The sequence below is a fragment of the Ursus americanus genome, chromosome 10 (genome assembly GCF_024610735.1).
Source record: "Ursus americanus isolate L20-20 chromosome 10, mUrsAme1.1.p, whole genome shotgun sequence".
NCBI lineage: Eukaryota > Metazoa > Chordata > Mammalia > Carnivora > Ursidae > Ursus > Ursus americanus.
In genome coordinates this window covers 60910835-60928098 of record NC_142136.1, presented here as the reverse complement: position 1 = coordinate 60928098, position 17264 = coordinate 60910835, and positions in this window count along the sequence as shown.

The following is a 17264-nucleotide window of genomic DNA, read 5'->3' as shown; positions in this document are numbered from 1 at the left end:
GGAAACCCAAAGAAACTGATGTTTTTTCTACTATAAGCAAAATGGCATTTGATGATAAATAGTAAGTGACATTTGACCTCAGTATTTGCGTGGAAACAAGGGTGTGATGTGAATTAGTGGCAAACCTGGAAATTCTTGGCCCATGTAAAGGGGCAGAACTATTTTGTTCCAAATGACTGTCGCCTCGTGGAAATTTAATGTCAGTATTTACGAACATCCTCTTTCCTCCTCCTCCTCCTTCTTCTTCTTCTACTTCTCCTCTTCCTCCTCCTCCTCCTCCTTCTTCTTCCCCTTCTTCAAGGGAAGCTGGAAATTCATTCAAATTTTTAGGTTTTAAGTTTTGGTTTAGATTTAGTTCACATTCTCTGCTGGCTAAGTGAGATGTATGTGGCCCAAATTTGGCCGAGGTGTGCCAGTTTGCAGCCTCTGATTTCAATAATATGTCAAGATTAATATAAAAATAAACCTGCTTTGAGAGTTTTGGAGAAGAGACATTTGTCCTCCAACCTGGAGCTGATGTCGGCAATTCCAGTGCTGAACCTTCTTCTTCTGAATTAAAAAAGAGTTCTCTCTATTCAAAATGCAAATATCTCTTAGAAAGTAACACATTAAGTTATTATTAGTGATGTAAACCTTAATGTAAATGATAACATTGGACCCTTTTTTTAAAAGAAGATTTTATTTATTTATTTGACACAGAGAGAGAGTGCACTCAAGTTGGGGGAGTGGCAGAGGCAGAGGGAGAGGGGGAAGCAGACTCCCCGATGAGTAGGGAGCCCAATGAAGGGCTCAATCCCAGGACCCTGAGATCATGACCCAAACTGAGGGCCACCTGCTTAACTGACTGAGCCACCCAGTCACCCCAACATTGGATCCTTTTCAACTGTTGGATAGATAAGTTGTGAGGATAGGAAAAAACTGAACAGAGCATATCGGATGAGAGGAACTAATCTGGGATAAGAATGAACCAAAAGCTGTGTTAGGTTCTAAAATTAAAACTTCTACTTCATGACTTGATTTTGAGCAGTCCTTGACTTTGACGTCTAATGATAGTTCCAGTGGGCATTGTTCTTTTCATAAATCTTGAGACAAAAAGATGGAGACTGTCTCACTTTGATGGAATGTTCTTCTCCTTGATTAGTTTCCAGTTTTCAGATGCCAAGATGTTAAAGAGGCAAGGATTACTTGTAGATGAAGTTCATAAATGGACTTCATACAAAAGTCCCACCATATGTATCTCTTCTGACAGCTAAAGAGCAATATCCAGTCTTCTCCTTAGTCATACACAGAGTCCTAGTTAAAATGCATCCAGTGAGAGAGATAGTGTCAATCCATTAGGATTTCAACAGAGGGAACTTGAAAGAAAGAGAAACGGCCACAAAGAATGGGATGTGGGAGGGGCTGGACTTCCGGGAAAAGTCTTTAGCAACATGGGGGCAACCTTACCTCAGAGTATTTAACTTCTTTATAAAAGGACGAAAAGAAGGGAACCCCAAACTAGACATGGGGAATTGAAAAGTCTAGAAAGTACACTCTTTCTCATTATTTTGCCTGTATTTAGTTTTGTGAGTAGATATGACAGTGTTATTTCCTTCTCTGGAAGTATCCTCCTCTGTTCTCCCACCTACTCTTATCTAGATGCTTCTCTGCTGGACATCTCAGTGCTTGAATGAATCTCTAATTGCTTCTACTTGGTAATTTAAGAAATAATCAAGGCAATATTCGAGTCTTTCAGGAGGGTCATCTATAATTCTCATCTCAAGTTATTCAAGGATTAACTTCATCGTTAGAATATTTTTCTGTTCTGAATTTCTTTTATGGAAACCCTGTCCCCTGGCAAAGAATTTTAGAGCCAAACAGGGAGAGAACTGACCATTGTCAAAGCATTTTGGGAAAAGGATGGTGACTTTAGGAAAAAAAAAAATAGATGTTTATATATTGTTTGTATTTCATGATCCGGGTATTTCTTTCAAGTCATTTTTTGTTGTTGTTGTTTGGTTTCTCCCCTTTGCCTTTTAGGTGTATTTTTCAACTAACATCACTTCATTGCTTTCAGCTCATTCCTTTTTTTTTCTTTTTTAAGCTTTATTCATTTATTTGACAGGGATAGAGAAAGCACACGCAAGAGGAGCAGCAGGCAGAGGGAGAAACAGACTCCCCTCTGAGCAGGGAGCCTGATGTGGGGCTGGATCCCGGGACCCTGGGGTCATGACCCATGCCGAAGACAGACGCTTAACCAACTGAGTCACCCAGGTGCCCATTTTTGAACATCTTTAAACTATAAAATATAATATGTCTATACAAAATTGCAAGAAATAGACGATGTTGGCATTCCAGAAATGCCCCCTGCCCTTCCTCGAACACAGTTCTTTCCTTCACCTCTGCAGGCAAGCACTATTTGAACTGACTTTTACCACCTCTGTCAACATTTGGTTCTTTCTGGCTTCTGTAAAGCCTCATATGATACCATCATTTAAGGTCATTCTTCTCTTGCTCAATGTTATGTTTGTGAAATTAATCTGTGTAGTTGGATATCTCTTGGAGTTTGTTCCTTTTTATCAATGCATAATGTTTCTTTGTATGAATGTACCACAATTTATTCATGGATTCAGAAGTCGATGGACTTTCAGGTAGTTTCAGTTTGATTCATTACAAAGATCCATTACTCTTTGAATGTACTTTAATAGTGGAATTGTTCTATCAAGTTTTATAATGAATTCTAAAATATTTCCCAAAATGGTTGTACTAATTAATACTTGACCAGGATAGAGGCATCTGGGTGGCTCAGTCAGTTAAGCTTCTGGCTCTCAATCTCAGCTCAGGTCTTCATCTCAAGGTCATGAGTTTCAAGCCCCAAAATAAAATAAAAAATAAAATAAAAAATATACCTAACTAACATAAAGTGATATTGTGCTCTCCATCCTCACCCACTTGGGTATGTAAGATTTCACTGTGGTTTGAATTTGCATTTTCTGATTATTAGTGAAATTGAGTGCCTTTTTTTTAATGCTTCGTGGCAATTAGATATTCTCTTTGGTGAATGGCCTGTCTAAACCCTTTGCCCAGTTCCTATTAGGTTACATAGGACAGATTGTACAAATAAGTAATATTAGGGATAGTGGATGCCAAGTTTCTTATGGTTTGAGAAGGGAGATATAATCACAGAAAGGCAGAAAGCTAAAATGATCCCTGTGGTGTTGACTGGAAATAGAAAGATTGATGTGAACTCATGATTTTCAACATATGTAAATGGATATGTAGATATCAATGCGGGCAGGGAAAGTATGAGATGAGCCTGAATGTATTATTATGACAGGAAGCAAGCAAAAACTCAGATGGAATTGTATCAAAACGACACAGAATCCCATTTGGATGGCCGCCCACTGGCCAAGTCTGAGACAATTTGAGCATAAAACTAAATAATAATAGCAACGGATTATGACTGATTGGATAAAATTAAAAACTCTAAGTCCTAAACAAACAAGTTTAAAGTTTGATGAAAAATGGGATATTTACATAGTTTCAAATTACTTCCCATGAAACATTTATTCATTAGAAAAAGGAAAAACATAGTATTGCAGCTAAGAATCCTGGCTGACAGCACATTAATCAAACGATCAAAATCCACACCATCAGTGAATTGGACAAATTAAAATTCTGTACCAGCTAATAAGATGCAATAAGAACATAGCACCAACTACAGCGATAGCCCTACCAATAATGCATACTGAACGAGGAAACACAGACCCTGAAACTGAGGGACATTCCATAAAATAACTGGCCTATAATCTCCCAAAATGTCAAAGTCATAACAGTTAGAAAAGGTGGAGAAACGGTCCCAGACTGGAGGAGAGTAACGAGACTTGAGAAATAAAGATTCCGAACTATGTCTTTGGTGAAACTTGAGTATAATCCGAGGATCTTTTTCAAGACTATGAGATGATTTACTGCGATTCAGCCTATGCTTGAAGGGCTACGAGAGACAAGGCTGAGAGGAGAGTGACTGGCTTGGGGGGCTGATGGCAGCTGGGACAGTACATAATAGCCTGTGGGAGGCATCCACGGGAGGGTCTGTGGTTACCTCTGTCCCCAGTCTCTGGGCTGGCCCGGCTCTGGCGGCACTTCCTTCCTTTCCTACCGTCAGTCTTTCTTCATCTTTGCCTCCTCCCTGCGTCTGGCACCTGCTAACCCAGTACCTGGGCCGGAGGGGAGGGGCACAAAGGTCCAGCAGGACTGCAGAGGGCGTGCAGCAACCTCAGGAGAGCAGGCACCGCCACTGCTTGGTGGATGGGCTCAGCTCACACAGCTTGTGCTGCACCATCTCTCACCCGGTGAGTAGAGGGTGTGTGGTCCTCCACGCCAGCTCTGGGGGCCGCTGGGTTGTACCTGTCCTGGGGGTCCCGGAGTGTTGCAGAGCTGGAGCGAGCGCCAGAACCAGAGTGGCTGTCCCAGCATCTCTTGGCCTATGGCTCCACGCAGGGAACGCTGTACCACAGTGCACATGGCCAGGCCACCTTGTTCCCGATCAGCACCACGGGCAAGTCTTCCAGAGTCTTCACCCACTTCATCCGCTCCCTGCACTGGTGGATGTCCTCCACTAGGACTTGGTGCAGTGATGGTGAGCACGCAGTCAGTAAATATACGCACCAGTCCATTTTTAATGTCATTTTCCTGAAATTGATGTTTTTATCATGGTTATATTTGTGGGAAATATACACTGAAATATTTGGTGTGATGGGAATCAAGTTGGGATTTGGTTTTACTTCCCTACAAGCTAACCGGTTAGCCTGTTGATTCGTCACTGGCTCTAACAGAAGACATAAGATCTCTGGGTCAGTGACAAAGGAGTTTATTCCTCATGGCACGGGAAGCTGCATGAAGATCATTTGTGTCTGCTCCCCTTTCCCCCAAAGTCCCGAGGGGGCAACACAGAGAGTCCAGATGGCACCTGCACAGTGGAGGGCGACACAGAGAGCAACACTGAACTTGGGGAACCTGCTGTTACATAGCAAACCTTAAGCAAGACTGATTTTTGCCCGGAACATTACCTCGTCCCTCAAGGTTGCTCACTGCCAACAGAACCTGGGTACATACAAAGGGATAGAGTGTGCAGCTATTAAAATGTACCAGAATTTTGGTGACAGTATTCATATTACTCCTACTGTCTCCAGATTGTGAGCCACTGAAGTGTCCATCAATAGGAGAGAATCTATGTGAATTACAGTGTAGTCCTACCTGAATGAAAAGGAATAAACTATTGGTACACAAAGCAACATGAATGAATCTTACAAACATAAGGTGAAATGACCGCTTCCAGATACAGACCGTATATAATGTATTGTTTCATTTATATAAAACTGAGAAGCAGACAGAACCAATTGACGGAGACAGAGGGAGGATGAAAGAGAGAGGGGTCCTGGCGGTAGTGACTGGCAGGGATGCGAGCAAGGCTTCTGAGATACCGATCATTTTTTTTTTCTTCATCTGTGTGGTGGTTGCATGGTTGTGTTCACTTTGTCATAATTGGTTGAGCTGAATACTTAAGATCTGAGCCGTTTCCTCGGTTGTACTTTAACAAAAGATTTACAGGTGAAAAAACTGCTGTGTATATATATTGTATAAGTGAAATAATACAAAGATGTTTACAGGGAACACTATTAACTTTCCCATCTTCCTAGTCTCCTGGGGTATCTGTTTTTAATAGGACAGTAGGCACCCTTTCCTATTTTCTCCTAGTTAAACAGGCAAATATAGTCATTTATACACACATATCTCTGGTTTCTCTTTTTTGTTTCATTATTTGTGTTTACCGTTAAATGACACACACACTCTATCAACTTTAAAGTCTAATTTTTATTTGGTAATTTGTCACGGGATTTTCTGTAAATCAATAGCTATAGCTAGAACTTTTATCTCTAATTTGTCTACCCACACATTCATATTTTACAGAAATAACAAGATTTGCTAGCGTTTATTTTTAGTGAAGCCTTTTTTTTTTTCTATGCATTCTGCCTTTCCCCACACAATCTCTCCCACTTCTCGAACAATCTGGTATTTTTCTCCTTACTTAAATGATCATTTATAAATATGTAATGTGTATATATATGTATATATATGACCATCTATGTATCACAAACAAAAATTTATATACAAATGTATAAAATATGTTCACATTAATATTCCCATAATTATAAATTTTATTTAATATTTCTACTCTACCTTTTCCCAAAATACATTTAATGTACGATTCACCCACTGAATAATCAAAGTTCCATATAGTAGACCAAAATTCAAGATATTATAGAAGTACACACAATTATTATAGCATTTTAAAGGTAGAAATTGTGTGGATACGTTTATTTCTCATCACAATTCAAATATTGTATGAGGAATTGGGGAAAAGTACTTTCTTTGAATTAAACATAAGACTTTATCAAAGTATATTATTTGCCTCCTACTGGTAACAAATGGAAATATTAGGCTCTATAATATGCATTAATTTTTCTTTCCAATATCTGTATTCTATTCTCCTCTCTCTAGTGGGGAAGAGCTTCATTATTAAGTCATTAATGTTATGCTTGTAAGGAGTTATAGGTAGTTAACAAGATGTTCTTTCGTTACACATACTTTAAATTATCTCATACCTTTTGAAAGATATAATTTCAACAGTTGAGGTTAATTTCTATTTTTTAAGAAAATTATCCTGTGAATTGACACGTATTTCTTCAGAAATAGGGGTTAAGTGACATATGGAATTAAAACGAACTCATGGCGTTTTATGGTGTTTTCATTTTTTTAAAAAAAGGCTGATATTAACTTCATTAGAGTTTACAAAAAATATACATTGCTTCAGAAAGTTAAATGGAGATGAGGAACATCAACTCAATAAGTTTAAAAGATATTCTCAGTTTAAAATTCCATCATAAATCTGTGTCAAGTATGGAAAATATGTAGACATGTATCTCATGAGTTAATTTTTGTTTTGACATTGATTTCCTATCAGAGGCTAGGGATTTATAAGCTTTTCATTGTTGATAACAGGAATAATGATGCTGCCTATACTTTACCCTAAAAATAGGAAGGAGATAGACTTTAAAACCGGACTCCGAAGAGCTGGCCTTGAGTTACACAGGAGAAACAGAGAGGATTTCTCCTTGGATATCGTCACCCATCTGATCATGTTTTCTAGGTCTGAGGTCCCAAAGAGAGGTGGGTCTGGCCTGGGGCCCCTGCCTGGGGTGACAGGACCTGGTTGCTTTTTGGTCTATAATTTGTTGATCAGGCTTTGGAATCCTCTCGTCTTGATGAAAGAGAAGTCTGTTTTCTCTAACCTGAGAGTATTAGAGCACACTGTTTTCCCTCTTTCAGACATCAAGAGTACGGCTGAGCTCAATAATACACGGTCCATATTTTATCAGGCCTCTCGCACCGAGATGCTGGGACTTCACAAATGTCGCTTTTCACCTAGAGTCACTCCTCCCCATCTCTTCTCTGCTCTTCTCCCTCCTGGTATGAAGCGCCGGCTGGTTTGGTGGTTCTGTTCCTTAGTCTCACGGTCAAATTTCTTGCTCAGAAGGAAGCACTCCATCTCCGACACCAGGCAGCTCTTTAAACAGACGGGCTGAAAACTGCAAACCGAATAACCCCCGGGGTCAGCTATTCATTATGAGGGATGTAATCATTCATAATCGTATGCCAATTGCTGGAGAGCACAATTCAAATTTTGCTAACCAGTCACTGCTGACAGCTTTGCTATCAAATCTCTACAGTAGAATCTCACCTGACTTAGGTCTTGCTGTTTCTGTGCAATTATTGCTTTAAGATGACGAAAAATTGCATTGCATTAATATTTAAGATTAAAATCAATGATTACTCTGGCACAGTGACAGAATGCTGCTGCTGAATGCTATTGGGTTTCTCATTAATATTAATTTGTAGTTTGTAGGGAAATGGTTTAACAACTGAGCTACACACATATAATTCAAATATTGATTAACTGGGCCATAAATCTGTGATCATGAAAAAAAATTGCTCTTAACCATCTGTATTTGATTTTATGATCTTAGCATTTTCAAAATCCATCATATTTCATAATAACCTGTAATGTACTTCTTCTAGTATGTTAGTTATTAGCAAATATTTTCCAATTTTCTTTTTTTTAGGTTATTTATTTGTTTGTCAGAGAGAGAGAGCATGTGTGCAAGCAGGGGGAGTGGCAGGCAGAGGGAGAAGCAGACTCCCCACTGAGCAGGGAGCCTGATGCGGGACTCAATCGCAGGACCCTGGGATCATGACCTGAGCCGAAGGCAGATGTTTAACCGACTGAGCCACCCAGGTGTCCCAATTTTCCAATTTTCTGGCCAGCATAAAGTTGTTTTAGGTTGCCGGGAATGATTCAAAATTTTCTGATGACTCATTACCTAAAGGTAAATCTTTACCTGATATCAATATCATTATTAACCATGATTACTGAATGTGTTTTAAGAATTTAGGACTGAACTGAGAATCTGATTTTCCTCTAGATAGGAAAATTGTGCTATTGATCCCACATTAGTAGGATACTTAATTTGAATTGCTTTTCTTGACTGTGTAATTAGCTTCCATGCCACTTAAGCTATAAATACACGTGCCGTGTTTGTAACATTAGGTGAGCATGTGCCCACAGAACAGAAGTTAAAGATCCGCCACCCTAACTGGGTGTGTTTGTAAATTCCAAACAGAAAACTTGCTTTCGGTAAGACAATAGTTTATTTGTTCATTAACAAATATTTATGAATGTGTAGGCATTACGCTGATTCTTGCAGTGGGGCAAACAGATGACTAACACATGCTCTTTAACCTGTAGCCATCTTACTACAAACAAGGAAAATTGTGGAGGCATGTATGCGATAACCATAACACAAACTCAACTTTTTATATGTTTATTTATTTATTTATTTTACTATCTCCCTAAGACTGTGAGAACCAGAGTGGGGGAGCAGAATTATGGCAGGGACGAAGTTTCCTCTCAGGGCCTTTTCTATTTGGATATGCCTTCCCTGGAAAACACGTGCTTCAGGCCAGCGCAGTAGAACCTAGACCTTACTGTGTGTGTCCCAGAGTCGCTTGGAGGACTTGCTGAAACACAGACTGCGGAGCCCCCACCTCAGAGCTTCTGATGTCTAGGGCGGGGGTGGGGTGGGGTCTAAGAATTTGCATTTCTAGTAAGTTTCCAGATGATGCTGAAGTTCCTGGTGGAGGAACCACGCCTGAAAAACCACTGGATTCGAGATTCCCAAAATTGATTAGTAGTAAAAATTACATAGGGAGCATTTTCTTTCCTCCTTCCTTCCTTTTGAAACTTTCTCTTTTTCTTTTTTCCTTTCCTTCCTTATTCATTTTTTCCTTTTTAGCATGGACCTTCCTCCTTCTCACTCTAAGAGGTACAGTGGGTCTGTGCCAAAGATCAAAAATCAACACTTTTAAAAAGCTTACCCTATGGTTTGCTGAATCCTGGGTTACTTAATTTTCCTTTCCGCTGCACTGGGGGAAATTAAATAGGGGAGAGGATTGAGTGAACATGGTAGGTAAGTGTAAAATAAAGGGTTTGGTTAAATAAAGTGGAGAAGTGTTTGTACTCTTTGATTTGACTCACTGATAGGTGAATTCTCTGGTGTCCAAAGGTGGCAGGATTTAGAATATTCCAAAAGGCCAGTTCTGACTGCTGCTGGACCATGCACTTCCAGGGCTGGGGTGCATAAGGAGCTGAGGGTGGTCATGCATAGTGTAGTCATGATGAATGACTCTGAATTAATGTGAGCCGTCCTCCACCTCCTCCACATCATGTGTGTTTCTCTATTTTTAAGCAGCTTCAAGGTCCTTTGTCATTTTTCACTCTTACTATTCTTAATGCAGTAACCCATCCTTTGTGTTTCCCAAGCTAGACTACGAGAATACCACAAATTACTATGGGGTACCTTCGGGGAGCATCCGCTTTAGTTAAAAAGTGCGCTGCTACATTATCTCTCAGAAGAGACTCTAAGGGTGAGTATTTTAAGCGCCATAGATGTGTGTGTATTTTATACTTTTATGCTGGTAGGTGAGTTACAGTCTTAGTCATCAGCCATGTTTGCAACTATTTTTTCTGACTGCTACATGGTCAGAACTGAGTATGGAAGGTGACAAACCCAGCCCTGCAAAAAAATGATGTAACTTCCATTACCTAAATTTCCTTCGATGTCTCTGTCTCCCGAACGTGGCTGGATGATATCACACTGAATTCATCAATTTAATAATTCTTGTTATCAACAGCACAGCCAGTCCTCTAAAATCAGCTTGTATATGATCGATTACTGAAATGGTTAACATGTAAAACTAGTTAATATGTAACATGACCAAACCTATCAAAATCTGAAATCACATCTAATTTTAATACAGTATCTTCTGTAAGTATTAGTCAATAAATAAGAATGGAAATGGTTAATCTCGATTGAGATAGAGCAGATGACTTCAAAATAGAACAGCATTCTCCTTGGAAATGGCCTTCAGAGATTTGGTATTTCTTTCTCCTCCAAATCATAGAGTCATGCCACTGAAAGGAACTTCAATTTGATGTTTCACCAAATGGGGACGTTGCTTCTGTATCTCCCTGAGGGATTGCAGCTGACTCCTGCTTTACCGCTTCCAGTGAGAATGAATGTATAACCGTTCTCTTATTGGGCAGCCCTAAATGATGGCAGGTGATTTTGTTTCCAAAACATTCACAAAAATGCTAATTCTTCTGTGAGTCAGTTCTGGGTGATTCCCAACGTCACACTGTTCTACAGTATTACAATGCCTCCTTAATGCACGCGTACTGCGCGCCAAGAAATTTGTAGGCTAATTGTTAGGAACAGAAACATTAATAAGACGCAGTGTCTTTTCTTAAGGTGTTTATAATCTGCTCATAGAAGAAATAATACATGCACATAATTATTTCTAATTCATGTGCCAAAGAGAATCTTCAAGTTCTATGAAATTTGTTTAGATGAGGTTAAAAAGGAACTATACCCAAATGGAAAGAGGTTTCATGGAGGAGGAACCTGATAGGTGGAGACACTGAGGTCAAATGGGGAGAACATTCGAGGCAGAGGGGAGGGCCTGTGCGTTGTTGGGACAAAAATATCGGGCATGTTTAGAAATAAGGAGTAAACCACCTGGAGTGCAGCATAAAATAAAGATGGGGCAGCTGTGTGAGTGAAATAGAAGGCTTTCTTTCTCAGATGGCTTGGGGTCAAACCACAGAGTACCCGGGAGCCAGAGACAGCCGTATGGATTTGATCCTCCACACGAGAATTCTCCAAGGTGGGGTGTCAACTCCCGGGGGGGAGGAAGAGAATGCACTGCGGTGTGAGGAGACATCGAAACTTCAGTGAGTTTTCATTTTTAATCTTAAAAACTAAAAAAAAAAAAAAAAGCATTACTAAAATTTACTCTCTTAACTGGTTCTCTCACTGACCATAGTTCAAGGTCACATGTCTTATTTCATGTCCAGTAGGAGAGGCATCCTGAGGGAAGAGTGGGTGCCCCGGAACGCTGAGAGGTTAGGAGGGGCCCTTCCCTCTTTGCTAGTTTTGGGTGAGCTGCTCACTGCAACACGCTGTCTACCTCTCAGGGAGTTTGCAGCTTTGGGGGCCCAGGCAGCTGGATTTATAGACTATGTCATCTAATTTTAACTAAGGGCATGCTCACAAAATGACACAGAGTTTTAAAGGATTCCTTCCAAGAACCCACAGGTTGGAGACAAGACTTAGGATGTAATCACAGATAAAGAAAAAGTGGCAGGGGTGACATTCCTTTTATGCTATATGCAAGACATTCATCGGCCACGTTACAAAACACCGTTCTGGCAAGAAATAACTGTTCCAAAAAGTGATATTTGAAATAGGGATATAGATCCAAATTTATTTAAAATGAACCCTCTCATGAATGGTACGAGATACATGATGCCTTTGTGAAATCTTCAGACTTCTTCTTTTTTTCTTTTTGTCATGATAGGCCTTAAAGTAGGTATGGAAATAAACTGAGCTTGGAACAAGAACAGCGACCTCAGTTACTGTACCATAAAGTATTAACCAAAGTTTTCAGAAATAATGAGTCATATATATGCCATAAATATGAATAAAGACACATAAACTGTACTCATAAAACAGGCACAAATTATACATTATGTGCTACCTAAATAAACATATAGAATATTAATGATAAACATTTAGAGAGCTAGAACATTCTTGGAAACATTAATAAAGTAATTATTTGAATATTTTTTTATTATCTCTTAGCTCAACTTTTTACATTTTTATGCCTGTTTAAGAACATATCTAATATATTAGGACAGTCATAACTTAAATATGCATTTATAAATATATGCATGTCTGTAGACAGCATATTCTCAAAATATTTTACCTGAGAGGGGGTGATAGTTTTTCAGATTGTGAGAAACCATCACTCTACATTTTGGATGAGGGATTCATTAAAGGTTTAGATCCGAAGTGATAAATCACTGCCTGGAGAAATATCAAGAACTGTAGGGGAATAATGGTACCAATGTGCTAAGAAAGAGACTATTTGATAATGAACTGTAAAGGAGAAAGAAGGGAGGTGACTGATAAATTGTTGAGATAAGTCAGGGCTTGAATAAAGGAGAAAGCAGTGGAAATTGAAAGGAGAAGCTAGATGCCATAGATACCGTGGAGGTAAGATCTGCAGGATTCCAATAAGTGATTTGTTACTAGAGAAAGTGAGGGGAGTCACAGAGGCAAACCAAAGGTAACTGTGAGCTTCTCCTCCAGAAGACTGAATGCAAGGTGAGGACCTTCAGCCAAAAATAGAAATGCAATGTCTTCAGTTTGGTTTAGAAGAGAATAGATTTTTCTTCAATTTGGGTCACAGTTTATTCAAATAAATCAGTCTACCCATTAATTCATATTAATTTTTAATTGGCTCCAAAAATGTTTAATCAACTCCCACTACATTTCAGAAACTGCATCAAGTGCCAAGTATTCAAAGATAAATGAGATTGTTTCTAGCCTCAGGGAGATCACAGATTAGTGAGAATAATAAAAATGTATCGATAATGATGTATAATGGGAGATGTGCAATTACAGAACCATCTGTAAGGGGATTTGCAAGCACATGGAGGGCCACCTGGCCTGGCTGGGAACATTTCTGGAAGATGAGGCTCCGGAGAAGAGTAAAAGCATGACTACATGCTGGTAGCCAAGGGAAGAAAGGAATGTGTTCTGGGCAGAGGGGACAGAGCGGCCAAGGCATGGCGCAGGTCGGTGGGAAGCTCAAGCAGAAGGAGTTCAACAGAAATCAGATTCCCTGTGACAGGTGGACTGCTTAATTCTGCTCAGAGGTCATGGGCTCATATATCCTGAAGAGAAAATCAATAACAATCAATGAAAAGAGGAAGGCTGTCAGGTCTATGCAGAATGGCAACAGAGGAGGCCAAATCAAATGAAGGGAAACAAAATAGTTTATATGCTACAGCTGCGGCATAGAAGTTGAACAATGGAAGTTTTAACTGTGGCTATTTAAATTGGATACATTACTACCCACTAATTAAATGTGGTCAGTGTTAAATGAGGGAGGCTAGCTGGCACCCCTGCAGATGAGGACCACAGGGATAGACACACGTAATTAGAAGCTTGCTTCTGGAAAATACATGCATCTATATAGGGAAAGAGGCCACAACCAGCGCTCCAGGAAGTACATGGATGTTTACAGCTTACTATTTTTTTTTAAAGATTTTATTTATTTATTTGAGAGAGAGACAGAGAGAAATAGCGAGAGAGACAGAGCATGAGCAGGGGGGAGAGGGAGAAGCAGACTCCTTGCGGAGCAGAGAGCCTGACACTGGTACTCCATCCCAGGACCCTGGGATCATGACCTGAGCCGAAGGCAGACGTTTAACTGACTGAGCCACCCCAGCGCCCCCGCTCACACCTTACTATTAAAGTGTGTATTTATGCGTGTGCCAGATGAAACTTGAAGCTGAAAGAGGATGTGATGCTTTGCCTGAAAATGTGAAACCGTTGCATGAGATGGGCAAAAATGAAAGATGATTGTTTTGTTCTACTGATGGTGGTGTCCGATAGATCAGAATAAATGTGGCAAGTATGTGTCACTTTACAGATTATATATTACACCCCACACACATTTTATTTCATCAGATCCTCCTTACTCAGTAAGTCAGTGGGGCTGCAGTAGTTTGCAGGTGAGACTAAGACTTGCAGGCAAAAGGGGAGTTGTCCAATGTCATACTGTGGAAAGGTGAGACTAAAACCGAGTTTTCTGACGCCAAGACCAGAGCACGTGACATTTCACTAGAGGTTTTCGAATGGGCTCCACGGAGGTCTAAGGGTCTTGCATTTCTGCATCAGGGGCGGCGTGGGGGACTTCTGTAACTTGGGGGCCATCAAGCGCCATTCTACCTTCCTCTGGTAACGATACATCAATTGTTTTGGAGAATTATCTTTTGATAATTGAGGTGGGGTTTTTTTTGGTTTTGTTTTTTTTTCTTAAATGCATATGGGTAGCTTTTGCATGCAGAAAGAAATCCTTACATCTGCATTCATTTTCATCAATCGTCAACATAACAGAATTTTCAATATAAGTCGTAGATATAATTTATATTTATAAGTAAATCCACTTACAAATCTAGTGATTGTTAATTAATACTCAATTAGTTTCTGAATGTCAGATATTAAATTTCCCCAAGCATTTAAGTACAGCTTATAAATTTAAGTTATATATTATGTTAAACATGTCACAGGAAAGTCATGCAAACTGTATGTTTTCCTAAATAATTTGAGGTCTTTGTAAATGTGATTGTTTTAATTATCTGAAACTTTTCAACTTAAAATATTTAATATATCTGGTTTTCTAAAGTACTTTAAACAGGTAAGTGGAGTTACAAATCTAATACAAAATTTTCTTAAGTACTTAAATGATACTTATAAACCTAATAAAGATTTGATGATTCAGATTTATTTAAACTTATAAATACTGTTAAAAAATTTATCAAATAATGTACCTATTAAACTTAAAATCATAAAGGATACTTTGAATTAAAATTATAAGTTTAATATCCCAAATTTAATATATCGGATTTAAAAAGAAGACAACACACATTTTTCAGAAGATTATATACTGCTCAAATTTCCCATTTTCTTTTTCATTTATTTTCTGCTACTGTGGTCACCTAGATTTGCCCTTAACCTTCTAAATTTGGCATAGATATACTGATTCCAAGGGTTTGATTTTTATCATTCTTTTTTTCTGGTTATTTTTACATCTTCCTGGAGTTACTAAGTCTTTTATCATCCGTTTACTCAAAAAATTTCAGGTGATGATCAGAGATCCTGGGCAGGGACCTGGAACCTAGTGGTAATTTCCAGAATAACGACGGGAGCTGCCTGTTAATATACCAAATGTGTTTATATAAAGGGGAGGCTTTCAAATCCTTGCATTTTCTCATGAATGGTTTCATCTGGCTATTCTTAGCCATTTTATTTTTACTATAATTTCTGACACAACTCTTACTATAGCTCCTTCCTAAATATAATTGCCTAATTATATCTCTTACCCCACCCAGTTGTAATTAACCTCTGCTGTCAGCTCAAAGTTAATGAAATCTTCAGGACAGTCCCCACCTCTGCCCTGTGCTGTCGTTATAATATCTTTACTACCTAGTTGATTTTGCACCTTTCTTATATAGATTGCTTCCCTATCTGTCATCCAGACCACAAATTTATAGCTGTTAGGTTGGCCAGAATTACCTTTCTGGTGTTGTGTGCTATTGGGTTGGGATGGTAAATCATGATGTCCTGACCGGTGGATGGGCATGTGGCCAAAGTGGACTTGCTTCAGGACTTTTAATGTTGAGTGAAGGCAAAACTAAAAACAAAACAAAACAAAAAAGAAAACACACACACACACACACACACACACACACACACACACACACACACAGAACTAGCAGGAGTGTCCTAAACACCAAGTGGTTCTAACCACTGAGATCTATTACTGCTGGTTCCCAGGTGAGTCTTCAGCCTTCCCTGCAGTCCTTTCAGCATTCACATCCTTCCAATAAGTTACCATGTCAGTTACTTTGCAACCCCAAACTCCAAGGGCTACAGGCAGCCTAGAGGAGGCCGCACAGATGAAGAAGGGGCTGTACTTAGTGGAGAAAGGGCAGGAGGCCTGACCCATGCTTCAGTCAGATCAGCCACACTGTTATGTGTCCTGACAATTTCATTTGAAGATTTGAAATCATTTTTTTGCTAAAAAGGTGTGAGATCATTACACCCATGACTGCTAAGGTTCCAGAGAATTTTAAGGACAAACTGAAGGATGAGAACCACTGCAGGACATATGCCTGAATAAAAAAGAAAATGAGAAACTTGAGGCAGGTTTCAAAATTCATGGAGTACCAAAGAGAACAGAGAAATCATGACATATCTCAATGTGAGAAGCCTCAATGCCTAAAAAATTGAGGACTGAGCAGTAAAGGCAAATAATAAAAATGAATGGGGCACCTGGGTGGCTCAGTCAGTTAAGCATCTGCCTTCAGCTCAGGTCATGATCTCAGGGTCCTGGGATGGAGCCCTGCCTTGGGCTCCCTGCTCAGCAGGGAGCCTGCTTCTCTCTCTCCCTCTGCCCCCACACTCACCATTCTTGTGTTCTCTCTCTCTGTCTCAAATAAATAAATAAAATCTTAAAAAAATAATAAGAGGTATGAAGAAAGGGCTAGGAAGTTCTTATTAAAGATGCGTAGGAAATGTGTGATCATTACTGCAAAGTCCCTGGGAGAAATATGCAGCAAAGACAGAACATGCTAGGAGTAGGAGGACTTCCACAGGGCAACTGATTTAACTAAAAATGAAAGCTAAAACTCTCATACTCGATTTCTCAGCTTTTCTAGAAACCAGAACATGGGTATATGCTTTGGGTTCAACTAATCAGACACACAAACATAGAAACACAATCGAATGACACAAAGGAACTGATGCCATGGAGAACTCTTCCCAGAGGTGGTGTCTGTGGCACAGCTGTTTCCAATGGCAGCAGTGCCAATATGGCCAGTGGTAGGCACAATGTATAGAATCAACCAAAGAATCTTGGGTTCAGCTTGGGGGCTGGTGACATCTTCAACAAATTGATCTTGGAATAATTTCAACCATGGGTTTGGATACATGGCTTCCCTCCATTTCTGCCTATTTTCTGAGCTTGAGTCTCCA